The following is a 27,723-nucleotide window of genomic DNA, read 5'->3' as shown; positions in this document are numbered from 1 at the left end:
CATTAGGTCTGCCAGCCAATTAAATTGTAAATACCACAGACTTAATGGAAAACACTGGGTAGCCACCGGGCTGTTGTTTACAATTTATTATGATTATAATTTTATTTTATTGACATGATTATCAATATTCTAACCTATTCAATGAGTAGTTCAAAATTATCAATACTACATTTCTGGACTGCCACTTTTTTGTGTTACAAGGACTGAATTTTGACAGTTGCTAGAATAGCAGTGTGGGTGGACTCTCTCGTAGGTGAGATATGGAGGCGTTTTTTAAATCAATAAACCAGTGTAAGGCAGGGATAGACAACCATGGACCATGGCCTCAGGTTTATATTGGGTGATTTGCCCTCTCTGGCTGATACTGTATTAGTAATATCATCTGCTGTGGTGTTAAGCTGGAATTAAAATGTGCATATTCCTCCACGGCTCATGGTTGCCTGTCCCTGTGGTTGGTATAAAAAAAGGATGCTATATCACTGCAGTCATTCTCTCCCTGCTCCAAATCAGGTAGAGAAATACTTTATTAATATCTTACATCCGCTGCACTGGACCTATTTCTGTATGCTGTATGATATCTATAAAGTGCATTCCTCTGCAAGATCTGACGCTTAGCCTGAAGATGTTTGTCCCCAGAAAAAGAAACTGTTTTTATTTTTTATTTTTTCATCACGGTGGCTATGTCTATTAAGCAGACTAAGCAAATGGAGGGGTTGTTTATTTGTTAAAAGCCACATGATCCCTGACTAGGCCTAGGGAAGTAATGGCAAATAAGGGCTCCTGGTGAAGCACATTCATTTCAATTATTTTCAGAGCACTCAGGATGATAGTTTATAAAAACATGCACTCTTCTCCCAACGACTGCAGGGCTGTGTTTCTTACACAAATACACACATGCACATGGAAGCACAAAATACCATGTGCAAGGATATGCAAATGTGTGTTCATAAACATACCATTATATTCACATGCATTTGCAAACACTTTCCACCTCGTGAAAGCACCAATCGCCGGAGACCTGAGAGTCTCTCAAACTGAAATTCATAACACAAGGATCTATAGATACCACATCTTTTTTAAGCTCCCTCATGGTTGTGATGTGTGAATATCTCTGGCATTTTACTGATGTTCTGACCTGGGACCACGACATCCACTTCCTCCTTTGCCATCATCTTTAAACTTCATCCTCACTACACTGAGGAGACAGTTTTTGTGTCCTGCACTTCTTACCGCCCACAACTCAACCCGCTTCACAAAAATGTACTGTCCAACTGGGACACATCACGGCTGAAGAGAAAATATCTGGTACTTGCAGCCAGCTGTAAGCCCACAGAGCGTATTCAGATACAGTAGAGCAGAGTGAAAAGAGTGAGAGCAAAGCAGAGTTGTTGTGAGGGCAAGGTCACATACAAACAGCTTTTGTATAAATAGATTTTTGATTCCTCACTGGGAAGAAAGAGCCTGCAGCCCTTTAAAAGATGTGACACACATATTATGGAAACTGATTACCTCAGAAAGCAGTATAGCTATTCATGCTCGGCATTTACTGCGCTTTGTATCTCAAGAGAACATACCTGCTTGCATCCTATGTGCCCCCATGTGCATTCTAGATAGTGCCAAAGGGAAAGCAACGCTTTGAATGCATAAAAAAAGATTGCAAAAGGGCAGAGCGCTCATCACAGGACTGCGGTCTCCCAGATGTAAGCTGGTGTGCCCTTGGTTGCTGAGAAAGCCAGGCAGACCGAAGTGATGCAAAGCCCACTGACATGAGCGGGCGGGAGTGCCAGAATCTGCCACATGCATGTCCCCGCCCACACACACGCATTTAAATGCTCTACATCACACTTTTTCCAGAGTCAAATACCCGCAGGAACATCTTTTTTCGTCTGACAGGATATGGCGTGTGTCTTTGCCAGTGTATATCATGTTCCATATTGCATGTCCCTAGGCCAACATGTCTACATGCTGCATACATCGCATATGTCTGGTGATGTAGCAGTTGACTATGTGAGTCAGTTAGAAATGCATAAGCAGATTCTCATTTCACCGCTGATGTTGCTTTTTTCTGCGCTTTTAAGAAATCACAGCCTATTGTTTATTCCCAGATTATAATATTAATATAATATTTTACAGTTGTATCCATCTAAGCAAGTAATTTGACCTAATCTTAAGAATTGTATTTGTTAAAGCGATTGAGAAATGATGGGGTGACATCATTTTCCTTTTTCTCTCAGTCCAGACCAACTTGTTTCCATGCATAATTTCTTTAATCTAGTGTGATTTTTGTGTGTGAATGTGAAGCAGGAAAAACTGAGTAGGTCACAAGTGAATTTATCTCACCCTGCTGGGACAATTTTTGTTGTAATAAAATGTGTGAACATGAGACTAAACAGTTTGTCACGACTTGACACTTGACATTTTTTTTACAGCACAGCTGCAGAATCTCAAAGGCCGGAAATAAGATGCACATCAGAGCAGTTCAGCTGAGTTTTACATGTTTTAAACATGCGAGGATTAGTATTTCTCAGCGATGATTCCCTACATATACATGCTAAATAAATCAAGTCAGAACATAAAATTGAAAGTGCTGTGTGTCTGCGTCTGTGTGTGTGTTTGTGTGCCCATACATTCCAGTCCTGCCACAGCACTCTCCTTTGATGGATGGTCATTTTCATTGGCCTGCTCATGCTTAATGAACCCTGCAGTTCATGTCTTAATTGAATGCTTTCTACACTCTCATGTTCTGCGCTCCGCTCCCCTCTTCCCCTTTCCTCCCCCAGTCCCATCATCCCCTTCTCCTTGCCCCTCCTTCGCTCTCTTGCTCATGTTTGCAAGGCAGGACACTGATGGATAATGAATAGAGGTTCTTTCACATCTCACACTTCTTATGAGGCCTCTGGGGCTGTGCACCAGAAATAGTGACACACACATGCGTGCACAGAAAATGCATGCGCACTCACACATATGCACATGCTGAAGAGATGTGAAGGGGGGGAGAAGAGAGGCCACTAGAGTCACTGTGCAACTAAAATGCTGAGCTCTTCTCTTTCATCTTGTTGGCTACATCCTTTTCTGTGGAAAAAACTCTTGAAAGTCATCAGAGTTCATGTGAATGGTGGGGAGCTGGTGCTGTGCTTTCAAATCCATGAAATGCCAAGCTTTATAAGGCACGGCCCTCATTAGGTATTCTATAGTATATTTCACTAGATTTCAACACACGCACAGAGACAAAGACACACATACTGCCAGCAAGCAGCCATGGCTGAGTGCTTCACTGCAGTGATATTACTGCACTGCTTTACATCACCTCAAACTGGCTCTTCTCTCTCTTTTTTTTCCCCCTTTGTTTCTTACTTGATTTCTTCTTTGATGTTTCACTTTCTTTTGTTTTTACTCTGATATTTATTTCATTTGCTCTTTCTCCCTATCTCTGTCTCTCTCTTCCCCTCAGTGAGTCATCCTATTGATAGCAGGCCACAGAGCGACCAGGCTGTGAATCTTCTTCCTGTGCAATCACCATCACCACCATCACCATCACAACCACCGCTGCGGGGCTCAGCATATGACTGATGCACATGATGGAGAACAAAGCGACTGCAAATCACCTATATAAACACAATATAGAAATTATGGACTGATGGATGGATCAGGGGATGGATGATTGCACAGATAGATCAGCAACTGGGTGGCAGGATTGGATGATGGAGAAAAAAATGGACGCACAGTATGTAGATGGACATTTAAAATGATAGATGGATGTGTAGGGGGGATGGATGTATGAATATATTGGTTTTGCAGTTGTGTAACAAATCTCCTTTTGAGCACTGCTGACAATTTGGTGACTTTGACTCTGGATTTAGTGACCATGCAGGCACACTAATTTGTCAAAATCAGCAAGCCACACATCTACTTATTTTATTTACTTTTTTCAGAATTTGTATTAGGGTCATATCAGTTAACTTAAAATGTTTTTCTCTGTTAGCCACTTGTCAGCCAGCTAAATGGAAATGCAATTTAGTATTAGATGCTTTGGAGCAAAGCAGATATGATGACAAAAAAAGGGATAGGTTAGCTGATGTGATGTTTAAATCAATATTATAAACAAAACTGGGCAGAATTGTCAGGAACGAATGAGTCATCTAAAGTCAAAAGCAGCAAAAAGAAATTTTATTACCAAGTCTATCCCATACTGCTCAGATGGCTAAAATATATATTCAAAAATGTGATCAACTGTGTGAGGCCATTGTTGTCAATTGCTGAGAACCTCTGGCCACAAATGGACATGTTAACGGAACGGTTTATCCCAAAATGGAAATATAATTACCGAGTATCTCCACTGATTTTTGCTTGACCACCAAACACAAGTCATTGCAGTGAGCAGTTGAAGATGTTTTATCCCCCCAAACAGCAGTGCAGCACTGCAGCGGTGCAGTGGGCAGCATAATCCAAGGATTTTGCGGTGTAATAATTACACTATGGATCTAAAAAGTCCAATATGTGCCTTATTGTTTACTACATTGCACTGACTGCTCTTTTCTGCATGCACCCAGTGACTGTTGGTGTGTAACAGAACAAAGCATTGTCAGCAAGGCTGCCATGTGTCTTGCTCGTGCCCAGGACATGATGATCTCCAAAGTCCCCCCCCCCCAGCAGATTATTTAAAGGTTAGAGGGCCCTTTTGACACTGGCCCTGTGCAACTGACCTGGTGTTTCCCCCTGTCAGCGGCCCCGGCAATCAGGGCTGCTGAGGGGCTGAAAATACAGAACTAGTTCTCCCAAAACAGTGGTAAAGGGTGATGGTACCCCCAGTTTCAGCTGTTCTCCAACTACCCCATAAGACTGAAAAATGAAAAGCATTGGGGGTGCAGGGAGTGCAATAGAATCCATTTGGTTCTGCAAAATAAAATGAAACAAAACACCCAGTGACATTCTCCTACTTTTGATTTTTTTACCATTGAAAATTAAGGACCTCTAACATTGGCAATTCAATATGTGCACTTAATGTGTATGTACATATGGTAACTCTAGTTATAGGTTGAGCCTCCTAATGGGGCTCTACAGGTTTAATCATTCATATGCACATTTCAGCATACTAAAATTTATAGACATGTACTCAGCCAACTCAAATCTATCCAGTCCTCATCCATTAATTCCTCAGGGAATCCTAACTTTTAGACGGCTCTACGTGTGATCATAGAAATAGAGTTTTCATAAGCATGTGCTGTTTGTCTCTTCCATGAAGCTTCACCCTGTGATGGGGCTCTATGGGCTTAGGGGCTGAAGCCCAATGACTATACGCCCTGCCATGACACTGATAGTACAACAACATGCTGTATCACAAGTGTGTCTGACTGTTGCACTGTCAGCTAACATTGTCCACACAGTCCTTACATTCCACTGTAAAGAGTGGAAATGGAGCCTGACACAGCCATCGTGCACTACATGATGTGTAATGTTCACAATGAGTCATTTTGGGATCCCTGTCCTTCTCAGAAATCAAACCTTGCAAGGCTGACCCAGATTGGGCCTGTTGCCCCACTCGCTTGCAACGTTGCTCCCCAGTACTGGAGAACTGTCCGTTGCAATGCTGCCAACAGCTGAGTCATCTCTGCTTCCACAATGTGCAATCCTGGGCAACTGGGATGATTGTCAGCCTCTCCTCTCTCACTTTCACCAACAGCGGAAGAATGAGACGGTGGAGAAAAAGAGCATACAGCAGCTTTTCTGGCTATAGCATATGTGTAAACATGTCCCGGGGCGTCCGAGAGAACCGTAACAGTTGGGTGTTATGCCTTGAGGCGAAAAGATCCACATTCCTGAACCAGGTCAATATGAGACCAACAATGTCAAGGTGTAGTCGACACTCATCCTCCAGTTGCCCACCTCTCAACATGGGGTCTGCTTGGCCTGGGACATACAGCACTTTCAGAAACTGAAGATTCACTGTGGTCCATCATTACAGGTTGCCTTCCACCGTCACCAGAACTGCAGAATGAATCCCACCCTGTCTGTAACTATAGGCCACCATTGTGGTCACAGGGTGAAATTCTGTGCCATCTTGGTCTAAACATAGCCTGGCAAACCATGACTGCAGGCATCTGCAAAAGCAGCAGTGGAGGCTCTGGTTGAGCTCAGTACATGAGACTCAACAGGCGCATGGAGTCAGGCTTTATTCCCAGAAATATTGCTTGCTAGCACAGTTGGGATACTGTCTCCTTCCAATTTTGGAGAACCACTTGGTATGTGTGGGAAATGCTTTCACCACGACTTGATAATGACATTGTTTAGATAAAAGAGTACCCACATACATGCATACACTGATGAGAGATGATGAGATGGTGCAAGAGGCCATGCTATAGCCGAAAGGTCCTCTGTTGTAGTCATGAGCTATCCCCTAGATGGCAAAAACCTTGAATATCCCATAGTGTCAATGGCAGCTCATTACTTTAACAGTTAATATTACTGCTGGGATACACTTAGACGATATACCGATAATTTAATTGAACTGTTGAGAGTGTGACATAACTATGGTAATGTCACATACTCAACAGTGAAAGTCCAGTTATATTGAGAAACAACAATCAAGCAAATCTTACTTTAAACAGTCTAATGCTGTGAGGTGATGTAACTCATTAGGGGACCAAGCAACATGAAATTAATCTACCGGTTAAGAAACACTTTTTCCAGCGATCTCAGTTGTAGAAAAATGCAAAGTGGAAAAAGCAATCATCCAATGCAACTGCAGTGAAAAATAGCCACAGCAGGACCGGTAACTTCCAAGCCACCAGCTGGTCTTTAATGGCTGCTGCTGCAGGCATTTCAGACACAGGCATTTCAACACACAACTAATGAAAGTACTACAGATTTTTAGTGACAACAACACACATAGATTCTTGCCCTTTAAGGGAGCATAAATGGGAAAAGTTAATTTCAGTGTCCATTTTGGGTAACTGAGAATTCATTTATGCGTGTCCATTCGTATTCACCTCTGTCATTACGGTGGGAATGCTCCGAATGGAGAAGAGGGTGAACCATCCTCTCGCTTACACCGTTTCTTGTTGTTATCCAAATTAGCTGCACCTGGGCCAATATTATCAGTTTGAACACCTGCCACGCTGGCAACCCGTGTTGTGTCTTGTTGGTATTCAAATATGAGTGTCACTGTAATGAAATGGATATTGCCAAGATGGAAGACAATTTGCCAGGCGCTAACTCAGAAAGTGCACATTTTATTATGGAGATTGGTTTAAAACCTAACTGACACAAAGGGGTCACTCAGAAAATGTCAGACCTTTGTTCAGCAGGGACTCAGTGGATTTGTGTAACTTTTTTTTCTGACACTGTATAGATTATACAATTCTGTCTTGAAAACACATTTTACCAGTATGTGCTAATTATATGAAATTATGCACTGGTTGTGAAAGGTGCTTTTGACATGTATGTGACAATACAAAATGTTCCCAAAATGTTTTCTGGTATTATAGTATTATTGTAGCATTTCATTCTGTATAACACAATGGACTGCAGCAGAAAGTACTTAAAAGTGGCATTGAAGGGAAAGAAAATGATGTTCTCCAAACTTTGTATATACAAAACAAGAACTGGGTGAAGACAGAAATTAGAGGACTGGTTCTTTTTCCAAGGCTGCATGGTAAAGTGAGGTCGGAATCTTGTTCAAGCTCCTCAATTTTCAGGCTCCTCAAACAATCATGAAACAACACTGAAAGGATGTACAGCTCCTGGTCTCGTGCATGTTTGTTCTGTGCCAATAACCCTGTAATCCTATCAGAAACACCTGAGGGCTTACAAGAATATGTCACACTTGTAGAGCAATATTTTCATAAATGTACCCTAACAGTTAATCCTGACAAAACCTGTTATGGATTTCCTCTGGAAATCCAGATTGGGAAAAAAAAATGCATGTAATTGCTCATACAATATGTATGAATCTCTGAAATATAGCACCAGGCGTAAATATCATGGCCTACACATCAGATCATCCTGATACTCTGCAGTGGAGGGTCTGGGTATGGGAGCTGAATATGCCGCAATCCACATCCATCACTACTGAGGTATCAAAATACACTCACACTCGCATTCGCTGATGCAAAGTAGAGAAGATATGCCGATTAATTGAATAAACTGACTTTCATGTAAAAGGTTAATTGTCCCCAAATTATCAAATAAGTTGGGCTCCATCCTTCTGGCCATCAAATTTTATATCTCTCAGACACCACTGGTCTGATTTTGACTAAAGTCATAATGATGATGCATCTTAGCATCCAACTGGCGTGACAAGGATGATATGATTAAAGGGCAAAATGTGAAATTTGAACATTTATCTCAGACACTGGTTCAATCCTGACAAAACCTGGAGGGATGATGCATTTCTGTGCTGTGTTCTGCCACTTAAAGCATTATGCTGATTGGCTGATCTGCAGTCTATGGGATATGATGTGACAGCACACAAATTAATGCACAGGCAAAGAACTTGCGATACAAGCACTGAGTAACATAATTTTACAAGATTTGCCCCAACATGACTGTTGCCTTCATTTTTAATGCTCCTCTGTCATTCTACATTTTATTGCTTGCTTGAGACATGTCAAACCCACACCATAAATAAAAAGAAAAGTCACTGGAAGGGACATCACCAGCTCATCTGCGAGAAAGAGCATTCTTTATCACTGTCAAAGTTGTTCCTGACACACGTCAGCTTTGCCCCCACAGTTTCTGAGACTTTTGAGAGATCCCTTTTTGAGGCACAAACAACATTTGACATTTCTCTAGAGTGATGAAAATAGTTTTCTTTTTCTTTTTTTTGTTTGAATGTATCAGTAGCACTGTAAATTACAGTATGACACATTTGCAACAACAAAGCAGAAGAGGGTATTATCTACCATGAGCTGTGCGGGCGGGAGGCTGGTGTTTCCAAAAATACTGTGAAAGCACTGAATTATCACGTCTGTTCATTGACACTTGAGGTTAAAGAGGAAGGAAGGCAGAGCTGTTTCTGAATGGGTGCCCTTGCCCTCCCCCTCCCGCTTTGTCCATTCTTTTTTTCCCCTTTATTCCCCTTCCTTTCTTGCTAATTACTCATCAAGCTCTCTCACCTGAATAACATGGTTGACATTTGGCACTTGGGGGTGAGAAAGGGAAGGCATACAGTGGGAGCCTCTCTAATTTCTTCCGAATGAGCTGGAATAAGCCCAAACTGTCGTGCAGTGCTGGACCCTTTTATGGATCAATGGCCTCTGAGCCTTACTGATCTCTTGAATTGGTTTCCTCACTGATCATTAGCCCAGAATTAGCCAATCAAACACCCATCAGGTAAACAAACACACCAGATAAAGCTATCCAGGGTCTCAGTGGATACAGGAGTGATATGAAGAAGAAAAAAAGAAAACATATAAACTGAAATCCTCCCTTGGAAGAGAATATCAAATCATAAGAGTGCTTAATATTTCACTCACTTGATGAAATATACATTGTAGCCCAGAATGGAGGAAAAATGCAATGATTTGGATGCATTATGTATGAGAAGGTCCGCTGGCGAAAATGACACTACACTGTTGAATAATCGCCATTTCACTATCACCACAGCGGAAGGAGATTTTGTTATTACTACGCATTACTCAATTCATTTGGAAACTGCATACAGTTTGCATTTTGTATTGAGGACCCAACTTGTGTGTGCAGAGCATACAGATGCTCGCTAATGAGCTAAAGCAATGACTTGGATGTGTCCCTTGCTTCTCCCTCATTTGATGTATCTCATTGTGGATTAGTCCCAAAAGAAAAGCAGTACACTAATAAAAGTTAACTTAAGCTGTATGAAACAAATATTTATTGGGCTGCTAACAAATAAAACAGTGAAAGGTAATGGATACTCAGCAGAAACACGAAAATTACTATCACAATGCATCAAACGGCTGCAGTCGAGGAGGGCTGTGTTTGGATGGGTCGTCTCCGGCCTGAAAAAGACGGGGAGAGAGAGTGAGAGAGAGAGAGAAAGAGAGAGAGATCAATACACAAGAAATGCCTTCACTTTGACATAAGTGTTTTTTTTTTTCTGCTTTGTTTTGTTTTTTAAGATGATGCAAACACTGAGTGGGGGCTTCTGCGAGTATAATGTCCCTGCATCCACATGTAAATTGTGTCTCTTTCATTTTTTTTTTTATATATTTATTTTTATTTTTTTCATTTATCCTTATTTCACAAGGCAAAAGAATGTATTAAAATAGTTGCTTCGTGAACTGACATTGTTTAGAGATTCTGGTCCAACACACAGTTGAGAAGAAAGAAAATGAAGAAAAATAGACCCTTTTCACAGTGCGCATTTTGACAAGAATATGAGGGCAAATACAGGCAGTGCCAAAAAGTACACAAGAGCAATCTGTTTAAGCAACATATTTGAAATACGTCTGACCTCAGCAACAAAGTGGCATTTTTGTCTTTGGGGGGTGGGGGGAGCTTTTCAACAAGTTATGGGCCTAGCAGAGTTGGTGAAAAACTTCCCTCTGTGTCACATATGAAAGAGATGTATTGGCCTTTACTATACCGAGGTACAGTACAGTATGTATATAACCTTGCCGGTTTATATTTTCTGCCCACAATATGAATAGCTAACATCACCTTAGGCACCTTAGGCTCATAGAAAACTTTTCACATGGTTTTCTATGTGCAGCTGATAATTTGTTGTGGACATTGCCTCTAATTCGTTTTGACCTGAGTTCCACCTCTTGCCTCCACCTGAATCGTCTTTGACTCTGCTCCATTTAAATCAAAGGGAGCTTTAATTAATGTTATTAGAAACATCTGTGTTTACCTCTTTAATGTCAAAAAAAGACTACTGTGAAACAGGTCTGTTGGACTCGCTGACAAGCTGATAATTTTCCAGTTTACATCCTGAAGCAAATGCTCCAAAGTAAGGATGCTGCACTTTCTTGCAGTGCTGAAATTTGCATCAAACACTTACTGTATAAGCAGGAGTGAAAAGTAATTGCATCAAACCAAGCAGCTGCCACTGAGAGGCACCAGCTCCAGTGTATTCAGTTGACAAGTTTGCTTTGTGACTCATTTGCTATGGACTTGGACGCCCAGTTCAGTGTTTAACTCTGAGCAGTGCAAACAATAAAGTGTCCCAAACAAAAACTTTCACCAAGGCAATATGTGTGGAGGAATCTAACGTGATGGAGCACGTCTACTTTGGGCATGTGTCCTTAAAAGGGCTGGACCAGTTTCCTAAAATGCACTACTCAATGTTTTACGAGGGTGACTCTTCACTACCTGGTTTAAACTCTGCATCACCCCCAGATAAAAGAGTTCAGTGTCTGGGGTTGCTGGAGATGTCTGGAGCATCCAAGTCGCCAACTACAACCGACTGTGAGTGGGCTGGCAAGGTGACATTTTCCCTGGACTGCTGCTATTTTCTGCAGGTATGATTATATGGTGTGTCACTCTGTGAACATACACTGAGATGCACTGTACAAACACTGTAATGTGCTATACGGGAATATGTGAGAGACAGTAAGTGACTCCTAACGTAAAAAAAAAACAATTTTGCAAACTGAGAAGCTGTTCAAAATGGCTAGAAATGTATTAGAGTGGATGTGTCAGAACTATTTACACTGCCTGTTGAGGGGAAACAGTGGGTTCAAAATGTGTGGATGTGTATGTGCGTTACAGTCTGAACGATTTTTGACACAAACACTTTCATAAGCACAAGAGCTCCATGACAACATATACAGTACTGACTTTGGCTACGTTATTTTCTGCTAGCACGTAAATACACACAAAATAAAATAACAGAACAACATAACAAGTAACGGTTTGGGCTTTAAACCACCTCCCTATATTGTATACTCTGAGGCAATTCAGCATCATTTGTCAGGTCACGGTTAAGCTTTGTGATTTTTGCTTGTTAACCATGCCTATGATATTTGTTATTTTTTGATGCTTTGTAGGTATGTCTCCTCTTTCACTGCAAAAACCTCAATCTTAACAAGACATTTAGTCTCATAATCAGTGTTCAAGTGTTTTTCTTCAAACAGAAATATGCCAGCGGGAAGAGGTAATTTTCTTAAATCAAGCGTTTTCTTGATACTAATGGGCTGATCTGCCTTAATCTGTCCTGTTTTAACATATTTCAGGAAAATTCCTGAAACAAGTGAAACTGCATGGGAAACGAGTGGGATTATCTCATCCCACTGGCAGATTTTTACTTGTCTGAAGAAATAACAAGACTTTAATACTGAATATGAGACAAATTACTTGTTAAGATTAAGATTTTTTGCAGTGCATAGGAAGGCGACCACAACATGTGGATGTAGCATTTCTGGATCATCAGTTTGTCAGCAGGGCCGTGGTAATGACGTAATCATACAGCCCAGATGCAAACATCAATCCTGTGGCAGAAGCCGCTATTATATAACTGAACAGATTTGTTCTAAAAACTGAGCAGTTCACACATTTAATAAACTTTTATTCAAGAAAAGTATACTTTTGGTGCCTTGCCAATGGACTTAAAAGCTTAAATTGACAAGTAGCCTGACTTGTGCACAAGGTTATGGATGGAGTTACACCTATTGTTATGGCTGTGTCTCCCCTCACAGCACTCAAGTAAAGAAAGCGAGCAAGTTTCAAATACGCCGAAAAACAATCTCCATCATATAAAGTCATTAAAGTCAGTCTCATCTTCAGTTTTATGATCTTGTTTTTCCCCAAAGAAGTGACAAAATCTGCCAGTGGAATGAGATAACCCCTTTTGTTTCCAACACTAATAACCAAAATGTTCTTGAATCAAGTGTCATTTTCTTGATCCTAGTGGGCTGATGTGCCTTATTCTGCCTTGCTTCAACATATTTATACTTGTTCTCAGAACAAACCCCTGAAACAAGTGAAAGTGCAATTACCTCATCCCACAGGCAGATTTTTTTCACTTGTTTTGAGAAAAAAAGAAAAAAAAAGATTTTAACATTCAATATAGCAGTGTTAAGATAGAGATTTTTGTAGTGTCAGTTAGTAGGGACAGATGTTACATTTTGACCACAGCAACAGACTGTTGCATCGCTGTGCATGAGGGCCACACACTGATCTCTGCTTCACAGTGACATCAGAAATATCAACTAGATGGATGTTTGCTCCATATCCAGCCCCCCCAAAAGAAGAAAAAATAAAAAAGATGGGCTTAATGAGCAGCAGACTAAGAGAAACTGAGGAGTGATGGATATAGACGTTAACTCTCAGAACATTGTGATCGGGCTGGCTTATTTGTGGTTTCAGACATGCCCGTCTGACATGTTCAAGTACAATATGGAGCCACCATAAAAGGATACTTTTTCTTCTTTGTGTCAGACGAGAGAGACTGGTGTCTCAAGTAACAATCAGATGATCGCTCTCAGTCTCTGCAGTACCCATTTGCAATCCAAAATGAAGCTCAACCTACGACTACAAAGGGCTCTGCTCTACTCTAGGGTTTCAGAGATGAGTTGTTTCCTTTTTGTACCCACTCTTTTCTGGGTGTGTGTGTGTGTGCGCGCATGAATGTGTGTGTATGCGCGATTAAGGAGCAGAGATATGTCTCATTGATATTCATGCATGCATTTGATGTCAAACGGTCTAAATATTTAAGACACTAGAGGGCAAGGGGAAGAAGATCTGGGCCCTGTCAGAAGATGCTGGATTATTGATTGATAGTCCTCACTGATGCCAAATTGCACTGTTGCCACTGTTGCTGCTGTGGTGGTGGTGTGTTTGTGCATGCATGCATGCGTGTGTGTGTGTGTGTGTGTGTGTGTGAAGTTATTAGTGGTGTGTGCATGTGTTTGTGAGAGGGTCATTGGTGTCTGTGTATGGGTGTGCAAGTTTCTCTGTGTGTGTGACAGCGAGGGAGAGAGCATGATCTCATAAATATGTATGTGTGTGTGTGTGTGTGTGTGTGAGTGTGTGTGTGTGTGTGTCTTCACCCAAGTCCAAACGATGAAATTCAAATAAAAAAATATCAAGGCTAGGATAATATTTGGATGCTGTTCAGATGACAGAAAAATGTCGGACTGGCAGTGATATGCTTTTTATGCCGTAACTTTGATAGTAAAAAAAAAAAAAAAAAAAAAAAAATCCCTCTCGTTTTTTTTTTTTTTTTTTTTTGCTCTATCCCTCACAGACAGAAAAAACAAACTGCATTTCTCCATCTCTTGCTCCAAAAGTAATGAGCTTTCTCAAACAAATGCAGGCAATCGAAAATCTAATTATCAAGTCAACTTTCTAGATTGGTCCCCTTTTTATTAATTTAAACCTCGCCTACTGTATGTGCATTTGTTTAACGGCAAGGTCGAGCGTATTGGTCTGTTGCTGCAAATCATGAAGTGCACCCTTTGTGTGCATTAGCAGGTTATCAGAGGCGAAACGTGCATACACACCACACATATGCACATGCACAGACAGACAAATCCATATGCATGCATGCCAACAAACAGACACAAATTGTGCTACTGAAGTGAAAGGAGTGTGGAGGTGTTGGGAACGTGTGGTGCGGAATGAAAAGGGAGGTGAACCAAGGTGAGCAAAATAAAGAAAAGGTGGTGGACAAGAGAAGCACATGAAGAGGGTGAGAATGGAAAGAAAGGTTCTAATGGCTATAAAAAATGTCTCCCTCTTTTCATTTTCTTTCTTCCTTTCTCTCTTCCCAAAATGGCGGTGCTGAACCGTAAAATACTGCAGCAGTCACCTCTCACCTTGCCTTGTCTCTGATGCAGACCAGGCTGCGACAGAACAATGCCGCTAGGAACCCTTACCGTTTACCGTGGATTTCTTGTTAGCAACGCCCGCCACTCACGCTCACTAGAGGCACACAAAAGGAAGCAGAGAGGGAAGAAATGACATTAGCAACTGGGAGAAAATACAGTGTCACCGAGAAACTGTTGATGAAAAGGATGAAGAAAGAAGGTGGCAATATTTCATTTCACAAAAGTTTTTTGTTCTCTTCCTTTGATGCCACTGAAAGTACCTTCAAATCCCTACATGTGTTATAAGGCTTGGATACGCATGGCAAGTTGCCTAATGATAGAAAACAGATTTGATTCTTTTGGCTCATTTTTTCATGACATGAAAGCTACTGTTCAAGAACAAACCTCAGTTTCTTATTTGCCTCCCAGCCACTAAAATAGTAATCTATGACATTTTAAAATAAATAAATGTCCATTTTGCTATGTACTACTGATCACCAGTTAACACAACGGTGACTCAACCTATACCCAATTCATAAAACCTTTTACATTTACACTTAACACCTGTGCCTGACTGCATGAAGCATCTAAGTTTTTCTGCTTCAGATTTCACTTAAGGTCATATTTTTGTGGAACAACCATCTCAAGTGATTTCCTGAGGAAAAGTAAAATGCATTTTTTTTTTATTTTTGTTAGCAGAAATATGGCATAGTTGCTGTACTTACCTGTCTCAGAATGTAAACACTGGCCAGCCATCCTAGCAGATAACTGTGGAGCTAATGGCGAAACACAACTGTAAAAATACCACAATCTTGCTGTTTTTTGGCAAGGCTGCAGGATTAAATGTTAGGTAGCCATGGTGGATTTTTTCACCACCCACTAAAAGCATAAGTGTAGGAACGCAGTGAAAGAGAGGCTCCCATTAATGTACATTATGATATACGTCTTCAAGGAAAAAAAAGGCTAGGCATGCTTTGTATTTGCGACTAAGCCGAAGCTATCTTAAGTAGTTTTTCTTATTTCCATCACTGAGGACGTTCATGCAACAGACAACTGAATTCTTTAGTGCTCTGAGGTGCACTTAATGATAAGACCTTATCTATTTAATGTATTTAATAAATACATTATAGTACAACCTGAGCAAACTGACATGGGAAATATTTATCTAAAGATGCAAGATGCTTTATGCATCTGGGCACAGGTGTGTGTGCATATCTATCCTTGGAGGAATCATTCTGAATATAAAAAGTACTGCTTTTCATTTTGTTTTTTGAATGAATGGAGAAAGTTCTCAATATTTCTGTATGAGAATGGCATTTCATTGTCTCTGTCACATTCTCGGTTTATCACAGGCTCTTCAAACACTTTGTTTTTACCTTCATATGTATGTATCTCTTTATAGTCACAAGACAATTCTATTTATGTAAGCATTTTCAAGCTTTTTTTTTCCGAGTTAAAGCTGCTGGTTGCTAACAGGTTGCTAAAGGCAAGCCAAACACCCACTCGCCTGCAGCACTCTGACCCTTCTGTCTTTCAACAAGAGCAGATTCAGTCACGGTCCAAACCAGCCAACAAATATTGTGGCAATAATATGATGACAGAAGAGCTGTAAGGCTGCTGGAGTGTGGTGAAATGCTAAGTTGGGAGAAGATTACAATGTCGCTGTACAGCTAACTCAGAAAGTCTGCCTCCGTATGTTATCTGGGCCAAAGTGTTTAGCTTGCCATTAGCTAAATAACTGCTTACACTTAAAGTTACATACAGAAACAACCCAGATATACTTAAGTTAAAATGTTTTCTTTTTCAATTGCCTATGTTTAACAAAGACCATGTGAAAACCTTTTCATTTTCCCCATCCAGAAATCGCCCATGTAACCGTAAGGACACAGCTATATCAGAATTTATTACATCACTTATGAGGTCTTTTGTGTTCAGTGGTCAGTGCCTGATTAAGTTAGGACGGGGCTGCTGGGAGCCATTAGCAGGCCCGGTGTTAGGGTGACACATCATTCTAGGGGCCACGCCTCTGTAGAACTGGGAGCCCATCTGATCATCAGAGGAGAACAGGGGTGGGAAAATGAAAGAAAAAGCGAATATAAAGGTTAGGTAATGAATAAATGTGAATAAATGTTAGGCAAGCAACGTAGTTCCGCATTGGTACTTGGTACCCCTCTTTTTAAAATGCAGACTGCGGCTGCTCTGCTGGAGATGAACCAAATCCTGGCATCAGATAAACACAGAGAAAGTTTTGGAATAATCTAGTGAATAAAGCCACCCAGCCCATTCTTTCTCTTTTCTTACCCCCTCCCCCTGCCCCTTCATTTGTTCATCCTATTAGGAACGGGGAGAGAAGGACGAGGAGGAGATGAAAGATACAGTAGTAGAGACTGATGAGGTAGATGAGGGTTCCATGCTTTTGCGAGTTTTGCCCATCCTCCTTGCACCTCTATGCATGGCAGGGTGCATGTTTACTCATTTAGTATGTCAAGACATGAAGAAGATAACTGTCACCTGTTTTCTGTCTAAGTGATGACATGAAAGGGACCCTTTAATCCAATGAAGAACTGCGTGACACCATCCCCTACATATGCTTTATTTATTGAATAGTGACGAGTACAGCATCAAGCTAAATGACTCCAGAGTGCTTTAGAAAGCAAAATTCAACCTCTTCCTCACGAGTTTTGAAACTGCGGCTGTCTCGCAGCCGGAGAACTGCAAGCATCTCCAGAAAGATCTGTTCTTTTCATCCCTCTTTTTTTTCCCCACTCATTTACCTTTCTGTTGTTTCTCCTGCTCTCTTCTGGTTCAACTAGGCAATGGCGCCATGTAAGTTTAAACAGCCTGGTTAAATATTAATCGTGAGCTTCATCGACTCAGTCAAATCTTTACTCATTTCGCCACAACAAGACATATTTCTCGCTCACTGAAAAGACAGGAGAGGAAAAAAGGAGACCGTGTGAGGCCAGGTGTCCTTTGAGCAGCTATTAGACTATCTGTTTGAAGATAACAGAGAAATGGGCCCCTCAGGCTACTGCTGTTCACCATGCAAGGTGAACCAGGCCAGGTTTAGAGTTCGTTTTAACTTATACAGTATTCAGCAAGAAATATATTCCCCTGTCAGTATGCAGACACACTTGCAAACCCACACATGCAAACAAAATTTGAGGTTTATGAAGACAAAACCAACTATCAATCAACTTTTGAGTCTTTTTAACACATGGTGATTACAAATTATGAATATAAATGACCGTGGGTCCAGAATCAGCATGCCATCGCCTTGAAGCCACAGGCTGCGCACACACACACACACACACACACACACACACACACACACACTGGACTCTGTGGGAAATAAACTAATATAAAGATGCACACACAATTTGGGCTGAGACATTAATTACGATAAAGTGGTGAATTTTTTACTGCTGTGAATAAATGGCTGAATTTACCATCGCTGATACGCATTAGTAAAAATGCAAAAATGAGGGCAGTCTTTTGGAAAGCACGGGACAACACAAGCAAACTAGAAGATTAGTTCACTTGAGGCCACGGCCACACTGGGTGTGTTTTTCTCCTGCCCGAACACAAAGTGCAACTGCGAGCGTTGCTGGCAACTGGAAAAGCAAGAGCTCGAAGAACGATGAAAAATGGACCCTATGTGACCACATCGGACGCTTAGGAGTAGGTAACGTATATGTGATGGTGAAGAGCAGTGCTTTCGATCGTGTAGTCATTCTGCATCACCTTCTGGGAAATGGTCATAAGACATGTTTTCGAATCCAGCCTGCCTTCCTCACAATTAGACCAGAACAGACACGACATGTGCCGGCATGAAATTGTCTGTGACACCACAAGCTATCTGTCCCAACATTACCAATATAGAGGGAGAAAAAAATAATAAAGAGGAAGTGGGGGAGGGAGGAGGGGTAAGGGAATAAAATATGATGGAGAGGAAGGGTAAGGAGTGGGAGGAAAGATGAGGAATGATCCCTGATTGTGGTTGTCTTATGAGGGGCATCCATCAGATGTGACACCGGACAAATAAAACCCTCTTTTTTCCCCATATTCAATTATATAGCACAAGTCAAGCTTTAACACACAAATGTGTACATACACACACACACATGCACTTGTAACCCAGCAAACAAAGGCACACATGCACAAACCCTTACTGATGGGCAGGCACACATCATTTTCACTTCTGATTCACATGTGTGCAGCGTATTCCAATCTCTTGTGACTTATATTTTGCATCATTCTCGCAGAACACCGTCGAATCTCTGCTGAGGAAGATTAATCGCACAACAGCAGCGTTTTGTGTGTAATGTAAGCTGACAATTTCATGAAATAAAAGAAGACTCGGCAAGAGAGCTGTGTCGCAGCTGCACAGACACCTACACAAATTAAAGTTGGACGAAAGTTTGGCGGGACAGATTAGCATTGGCTTAAAACTTGGGGGACATGAGTGACTCAGGTCACTAGTGGCCTCACCTGTTGGGAAGAAAAACGGAAAAGTCTGAATCCTCGACGACAGTTTGCGAAAATTGCCTGGACTACAAAATGCTGGAGGAAGAAATAAGAGGAGATGAAACGAAGTCTTTAGAAGAACATAAACAAGGGACCGAGAGAGGAAAAGAGAAAAAAAAAACGGAGGAAAAGACAGAAAAAATATGCTTAAAGTTGGAGGGGGTGAGAATGAAGGAATCAATGTTAAACTAGTCTGAAAGCCAAGAAAGTGCCAATGAAAAGCAGGTCTGAGGTATTCCTCCGAAAAAAAAAAAAGTCTCACCAGGTTGGGCAGCTTTGCCTTGGCAAACTGAATGAATAAGTGAAGAGCTCTCTGTGTCTAATATCTCAAAAATACGATGGAGCAAAGGTTAATGGGAAAAAATGCAGTGGTATTCTCAGAAGAGCAAGACCAAAAGATCTACACCTGAAAATACATATATACTTACATAGTAAAATACTGTTACATCCTCAACCAAGCTTTTTAGTACAGCAGAAAGCCTCATAGGAAAGATAGATTTAATTGGAGTTTGAGCTGAGCCCAGAGAAATCAAACTGTTATTGGGGGTGGATGTTTAGACCACTCCGCCACCATTAAATGTAACCTCTGTGCTTTGACAGATACACAGAGAGTCGCAGCAGAACCAAGACAACCCTTTAACAATTTCATACAGAATAATGCACGACTACAAAGATCCATTTTTATGCAGCGATGGCGACAGTTTGGTTCATTTATGTAACCGGCTGCAAACAACAGAAAATCATCACTTCTGTATTTGTGTCCAGTAGAAACTCCCAAATGGAACTGCCAATGTTTATTCAAATAGCAGTGATTTGAACAAACAGTAGCTGAAGTGATTTTAGCTGGGAAATAAATCCAAGCAGCCATTACCTTTTGACTCTATATGCTGCTTCCTTTAAAATAAAATTACACAACCTTTGTTTTGTTTCATGCCCAACAAACATCTCTTATACCTGTTCTAAAATCACTGTAAAGCACAGTCTCAGCTGGCTTACTGCTTTTAAAACTGGTGAGAACTGGTGATAACACACCTCTGTAATGAGAGGATAAGGAATAGTTACTGGGAAGTTATTCCACTTCTTTTCTATTTGCTATTCCCCTTGAGGCGCTGCTTCAGCCCTAATAAAAAACGAATCAGATTTGCCAATCAATCAAGACTGAGAACCGAATAATATATAAAAATGAAACTCTGAACAAGAAAATTCAACAGAATTTGGGCTGGTTGTGGGCAGGGCGAGGTCAAACAAGTAAAAAAAAAAAAAAAAAAAAAAAAAAAAAGATATAACACAAAACACCAAAAGGACTTGAAAAGAACGAATGTTTCCTCTGCACTGCAAGACACCTTGCAAGACGTTCTACTTCTTGCCAAGTACAGTGGGGCCTTCAGAGTGCTCTTCCAAATGTTTATGGCAAAACCCAGGCACCAAATGTGTTGTGTGAGCGGCACTGTAGGTGTGAGGTTGCTGAAAACAGCCAGTCGTCTTACTATGTCAGGATTCTCACAGCCCACTTCAGTGGCAACTCAGTGGCTCTTCCGCTGTCTCCACACATTTGGCCAAGGTGTGAAGAGACGGTGAGTGGCACGGAGGGGAAGCTTCTGAACCCACAGGCAAAGCATAGTGTTTACTGTGTTGGGGAAGAATCAGAACACGGAAATACATGTCCCATCGGAGGTACTGATGTGATCAACTCTTGCCACAAGTTCAGTACCTTTTCGACTGTAAGCCCTACACACAATGTACTCTTCCATGGAGCAAAGATCCAATACGGGTCTCATGCCTCCAGATTTTTCTTGTTAACCATAAACTCCTTGAGGCACCTTCCATGTGAGGCACCTTCGAGGCTGACAGAAAAAGATTCCATACGGTCCTCACTAGTGCTCAAAGTGTCTCGCCCACTTCCACTGTGGGACTGGGATAAGAGGAGAGAGGAAGCAGGGAAAGAAATAAATCTGACATGAAGAGCAGCTATTTCAGTCCCTGTGGAGACCATGCACCTTCACAGGGCTATGAGTGGCCATTGTCAGAGACAAGCCTCACCAATAGGCCTTGCACATCCCAGGCTTACCCAAGAATTAAACTTTTGTACCTTATATCTGGATTTCCGTGTGGGAAATCCAGCAAGGTGCATCGTTTCCTTGTCATTAATTTTGATGTAAGCAGCCATGAAATGCAAAACAGCAAGTTTTTAGAGGCATCACACTGAATTCCCCTAATGAGCATATTGTAGACCTGACTTCTACTTTATGCAAATATGGACCGGCCAACATGACACACTACAAGTACAAACACCTGAATCTCACAAACAAATGTTTATACTTGCTGATGTAGATCTAAAATGAATCAAGATTCAGCAGCTGCATGACCTACTTCTTGCCTCAAATATTTTGAGATTTCACTGGACTTAGGTGAAATAAGACAGTTCTGAATGAGTGTAATATTACACAATTATTAAATGTCATTCCTCCTTACAGAGGGCTGAAATTCACATAATAATAAGCTCACATTTTCACAATGGAGATGAGCTAACTAAACAGAGCAGAGATCCAACAGAAACATCTTGCTAAGAAGCCATAATTAAAAGCGATTTAATAATAATACTACAGCTCAGCTTGCGTGTGATGTATATAAATATATGTATATATATATACACATATATATATATATATATATATATATATACACATATATATATATATATATGTATAGAGAGAGAGAGAGAGAGAGAGAGAGAGATGTGTGTGTGTATATATACAAAAAATCACATTTAAAAAACAGAACAAAAATCAAAGATGACAACCACAAAAAGAAAAAAAAAGAAGGAAAAAAAAGAACAAAGTCAGACTACAGAGAGATAAATACAACCGTGTTTCAGCCAATATCAGTCTATTTAAAACATCTGGCAAAGAGCACCAACACTACATATCATGCAACAGAGCAAAGAACCAGGGGAGTTCAGATGTCTGCTGGGCCCCAGGTACTCTTAAGCCTTTAAAGAAAGCCATGCATGCTGCTTCCATAGAAATGGAATGGGAGGAGAACAGACTTTCCATTCACCTCAGCATAGCAGGACAGTCAGAGTGGCAGCCAGTTTGATCTCAATCGCTGGAATTGAAAAGAACTGTCACCGTTGTGACTGTTTTTTTTTTTTGTTTTTTTTTTAATTTTTTAACAAAATGTCTAACTTGTAAATAAAATAAAAAAATAGCTTGAGAACGGGAGGAAATTTGTTTCAAGTCTATATAAAATGCAAAGAGGTATTTATGTACAAGTCTACTATACTTGTCAGACCTTTATCTTTCCTGACATAGGTGCAGTGTGGCGTTTGAGCTAGGGGGCGCCAATTCAAATGGCAAATTTCATATTTTTAATATAAATGGCCGATGATATAGTGCAGACAGATCTGCCTTGGAAACTAAGCGCACCGTCATAGACCCGTTTATACAGTAAAATTAAAGTAAGTTACACACACACACACACACACACAGACAAACACACAGGCACTTTGACAACCCTGCTGAAATAGTTAAAATATGCAAAGATCACTTAATAGCATCACGTTTTATCAGTGTTCACAAGCAGCATTAGAATAAAAATAATCAGTGACTTACCGTGTTAAACAGTAACGAGTTATTTTCTAACTGACATTTCAGCAGCAATGCAATATTACTATGTCACAGCGGGGTGCATTCATGTGCATTCAGCAAAAGACAATTATTTCCTCCCACTAGTAAACTGAATGAATTAAACATTTGATTTCTTTTATTGCAAAATAAGTTTACAAGTCAAACATTAGAAGTTAAAACAGAAAATCCTGGAGGGGCATGTTGGCTATCTTACCATAGCTCATGCTGAATTTCTGCAACCAGCAACTATTTGGTAACAATTTGGTTGATGAATGCTTACAGCATCAGTCACATGCTGTAGCCCTACATGCTGCGTGACGGTAGAATGATGTGTAGGTCTAGTTTTGCATTTTTTATTTTTTATTTTTTTTGTATATAAAGTAACTTTACTCAATGTTTGATGTAGCAACACCCTCTCAGCATTTTGGGGTTCTCCAATTAGCAACTATAAAGCCATTCTTCCAGTTAGTAAAGGCTTGGTCATATTGGCATGGTATAGAATTCTGATTGAAACAAAAAGAAGAATATAAAGAAAATTCAGATGCTTAGAGCACCCTTTTAATTTGTTTTAAATTTTTAATTGAGTTTTGCAGAACAAAACTGTCTTCTACCCGAAGCAATGGATAAATCTTAGTGGAAAACAGAGGAGCTCTGCTTATTTATTATTATTTAGTTTTATTTACTTGGGGTAGTGTGCTGAGCAATGCCCCGTTACACATTCACACCTAGCAGCTGCCAAGTACAACCACAGTCTGCACTGCTGGCCACTGAGCAGCTCCACAGGAGCAGCTGGCTGGGGGTTAAATGCCTTGCTCAAGGGCACATCAGCTGTGGGCACTGAGGGAGAATGATTAAGAATGAAATGTCTTGTGACATCATGCTCTCCCTCTTAGCACCATCCTCCATTGTTGAGCTGCTGAAAATGCCAGTGTAGGTGGGCAGGCAGTTTGTTCCAAAACAGAGTACGGACTGGTAAGTGAGATTTGAAAGCCAGAATTCACAGCACTTGGCAAAGTAATTGTTGAGTCATTGGTATTGATCAACAACCCTATTCAACCCCCGCACATATATTGTGGTCATTTTGTGCTGTGGTACAGAAAAAAAAAAAATTACTTTTGTTCCTTTAACTGTTGTATGGTTCCTGGTTTTATTTATATATTTTTTTCTTCGATTAAAAATGTTTTATAGACAACACAGAAGCTCAAACTATAGTTTTATGAAATCTTTCATCAGTTCCCGGGGAATGAGGGATTAAGATGGAGTCTGCAGAAAACAAACACAGAGCTCAGATTTCCTGATTATGAGCAAACATATTGATTGGCAGAGCCCATGCCCACCTCAAAACCAATCTATTGATTTCCAAGGGATCATTAAGTTTCTTCTGTGGTGGCTCCCTTTCCACCCCCATAAAAAAGTCAGCTGGAGGAGAATCCTTAGGGGCTTTGAAGTATTTTCCTGGAGTGCAGATATCATGACACACACAACCTCTTTTTGTTGCCTAGTTACAAGATTTTTCCATCTCCTTACTTTTGTGAGTGTTTCAGCTGACTGAAGACACACACGCACAATGTTCAAATGTAACTTTAACATCTGCATGACAACACACACTAACATTAATGCGCGCACCCACACACACTCACACTGACACACCCACACCCACACACATACAGACACACCCACACACACCCACACACACAAAGAAAAGACTGGGTAATAAATTAAGCAAGTCCTCCTGACTGATCACCTTCAGCCAAATTAGGTCTCCATGAAACACACACACACACACACACACACACCTTAAAAACTATATGGCTATATGGGTCAGAGGATCACTCTCTGCTCATCAACACGTCATTGGCCAAAGGCAAAAAAAGCAAGATAACATGTTTTTAACAGTGAGGTTGGCAGATTGCGCTGCTGTAACTTCTTGGTCTTTCTAGCTTTCATAAAATTCGTTTCACCTTTCCCTTGTCTCTCTCTCTCTCTCTGTGTGTGTGTGTGTGTCTCTCTCTCTACCTCTCTGTCTCGCTCTACATCACACACATGCACACACATACACATACAGAGACTTGAAGAAGAAAAAGGCCAACTGCCAGAGAATAACAACAGACCTATGTAGCCTAGCAACAGCTCAGAGACGGGCTTATTAGCTGGAAGAGAGAGAAGAATGCAAGAGGGAAAACTTTGGCCCACCATGTCTCTGCCACTCACGGACTGTGCACTAGCTCAAGTGCTCAGACACAGACCACAAACACACACACGCACATGCACATGCATGTATGTATACAGATGCACGTAGGCACTTTAAAGATGCAAGCCTCCTCCCCTAACATCCCTCCAAAAGTGCTTCGTTTCTGATCATTCCAAATTTGCAGCAGCGCATCGATCACGCTGCTAAACCAAGCTATTTGGCCGCTTGGTTCTTTTTCTCTGTCTGCCAGGAGTGAAACATTTTTAATTGTCTATTTGTTGCACTGTTTTTAGCTTGGATGCTGTGGCATCAGACCACCAGCCAAGGTATGCCGCCTCCCCAACACAATAAAAGGAATTTCACTTAATTGCTCCCTCTTAGAGACAAAATCTAATATCTTGGATTTGATTACTAAGACAGAGAGGAGGTTTAAATCAATGCTTAAAAAAAAGGAAAGGAGGCTGAGGCAGTGGCTGAATACAGGCATGGGAGGAGAAAAAAAAAAAAACACTCCGAATGTGTAAAAAGTAGGCATGTCTGGGGTTTTGGTACCACCTCCCTGGCATTCGGGAAGCCAACGGACAAAGTCATTGCCAACGCAACAAATTTATCCCAGACTTTGCTGCGCACTGGATAAAAAGCTCTTGCCTTATCTCTTCTATCATTCTCTTTTTTCTCCATTTTTTCTTATTCTTGTAAAACTTCAGTGGTAGAATATTCAGGTTATGGCCAGCACTGACGAACAGAACAAGAACACATAAAAGTGTGTGCGTGTGTGTGTTTTAGAGGGAGAGGGAGAGAGAGAGAGAGAGAGAGAGAGAGAGAGAGAGAGAGAGAGAAGGGGGGATGGTTTTAAATTGCAGCAGTGTCTGGGATACTTATAACTTTTTCACACTTTCTATAAACATTTACTTGCATCCTTGCATCAGCTGTTCCACTGCCAAAAATAAAACTTTTATAATGTCTCCCTTCATCACCATCATACATTTTACAGTCCCTCCCACCGCCACCACCATCACACACAACCCTCTCTCACTCTCACCTCCATGCATCTCATTTCTTTACGGACATCAGGAGGTCCCTATATTGCCACTTCCACCCAGGGGGAATTTGCATTCCAGCTTCAGTAATTATCCTGCTGGATTGGAAGTGCTGAGGTCAGAAGGGCAAACCTCCCAGAGTGCAGTAAGCCTTGCTGTCACCACCACACATAAAAAAATGGAATCCAGAGTTAAATGGGCCACATATGGAAAAGGAAGGACAGGGAGGGATTGAAAGTGGAAGAGATATGTTGAAGCATGTGATCCTTTTTTACATGGAGGAAAGAAAATATTCCAGTATTTGTAAACTCCCTCCTAAGCCTAGTTTTTAATCTGTTCGTTTATTTGTCATATCTACTTGCCCAGTGGAACGAGAAGAGCGCTCAAGAGTGATGGCTCCGAGTAAACTCCCAAAGCCTTCTCTAATGAAAATGTTTGCTACGTCTTCATAGATGTGAGAGTGGAAAACAACAAATAGAGAGAAAGGTGTGTGGTAAGGTTTCAGAATACAGAGTTTACGCTCTTCCAAACTCAAGAAATTCTTCATGCTCAAGATTCTCCTGTCAAATGCATTTTATGTCAATACTTTTAAATTTATAAATACATTTATAAATATGAATATTACCAGCGGACTGACATGTTGGCCACCATACAAGCGGTATTAATAGTGAACAACTGATTGCCTCAGCCATATATGTTTACCAAGCAACATGTAGCTGCATACACCAATAACCTTGAGACCCAACATGCAGAACCATCGCTGCAACAGAACACCTAAACATGCATGAACATACTGGACTTGCTCATGAAAAGTTCTACCTTCAGTTGCTGCAACAGGTGAAAAACTTATCAAAAAAAAAAAAAATCTGTAGCTGAGCCTAATTTAGCAGCTACACCCAACTTATTTATGCCTAGCAGGTGCAAACTGACCCTGTTGATCAGTAGAGTGTTTCAGTACTGAATTAGCTGGCAATTTTTTACTCCCACATCAGCGCAAATGAAATGCCAGGAGGTTTACTGGTTTTCAAGTTTGATTGAGCACATGTCAGCGATATACAAATGAGAATTTAGTTAAACAGTGGAAGGCTTCTTGAAATGCTGTGTGACACGTTGATGGCCAACGCTACAATGTGAAGCTGAACATTAGCTGGATGACTGGATCATATATTTATCTATCACTTTAAATTCAGAATAATATATTCACCTGAAGTTGCTGAGTGTAACCAGGCTTAATGTTGCAGTGTGTTTTCTGAGGTCGGGGGCCACGACGCCGAGCGGCTGTCGTCGATCTCACGCCCTGATGGGAGGGGGTTCCCCTGCGAGGAGTCTTAGCACCCGGAGTTGTGACTGTGGGACAGGAACAGGAAGAAAAATTTAATAAATAAATAAATAAATAAATAAATAAGATGGCACTTGCCATCTTAACACAGTGCTCTACAAACTAGTTTGGAATAAGAATATAACTGACTGAATGAAGTCAACGTCCCATCAAAGTTTGATAAATAAAGAGGTTAACTTCCCAAAGTGAAAAGTTCATAACATCTCGTGTAGTTTAATCTATTTTCACTGCTCTGACAAAGTATTTCAGTTACAGTTGCCCATGAATATTCCCC

General features: G+C 40.9%; 1 long non-coding RNA gene across 1 annotated transcript; it reads right to left on the bottom strand.

Moving 5' to 3' along the window:
* Positions 1-9,857: 9,857 nt before the first annotated feature.
* On the bottom strand, positions 9,858-27,433 carry LOC115367368 (uncharacterized). Its single transcript, XR_003928903.1, has 3 exons — positions 27,315-27,433; positions 14,796-14,841; positions 9,858-9,974 (listed from the first exon to the last, which is right to left on the bottom strand). It is a non-coding gene; the product is annotated as an uncharacterized LOC115367368 (long non-coding RNA).
* Positions 27,434-27,723: the final 290 nt, after the last annotated feature.

Source organism: Myripristis murdjan, chromosome 11 (genome assembly GCF_902150065.1).
Source record: "Myripristis murdjan chromosome 11, fMyrMur1.1, whole genome shotgun sequence".
NCBI lineage: Eukaryota > Metazoa > Chordata > Actinopteri > Holocentriformes > Holocentridae > Myripristis > Myripristis murdjan.
This window is presented reverse-complemented; position numbering and strand designations above follow the sequence as displayed.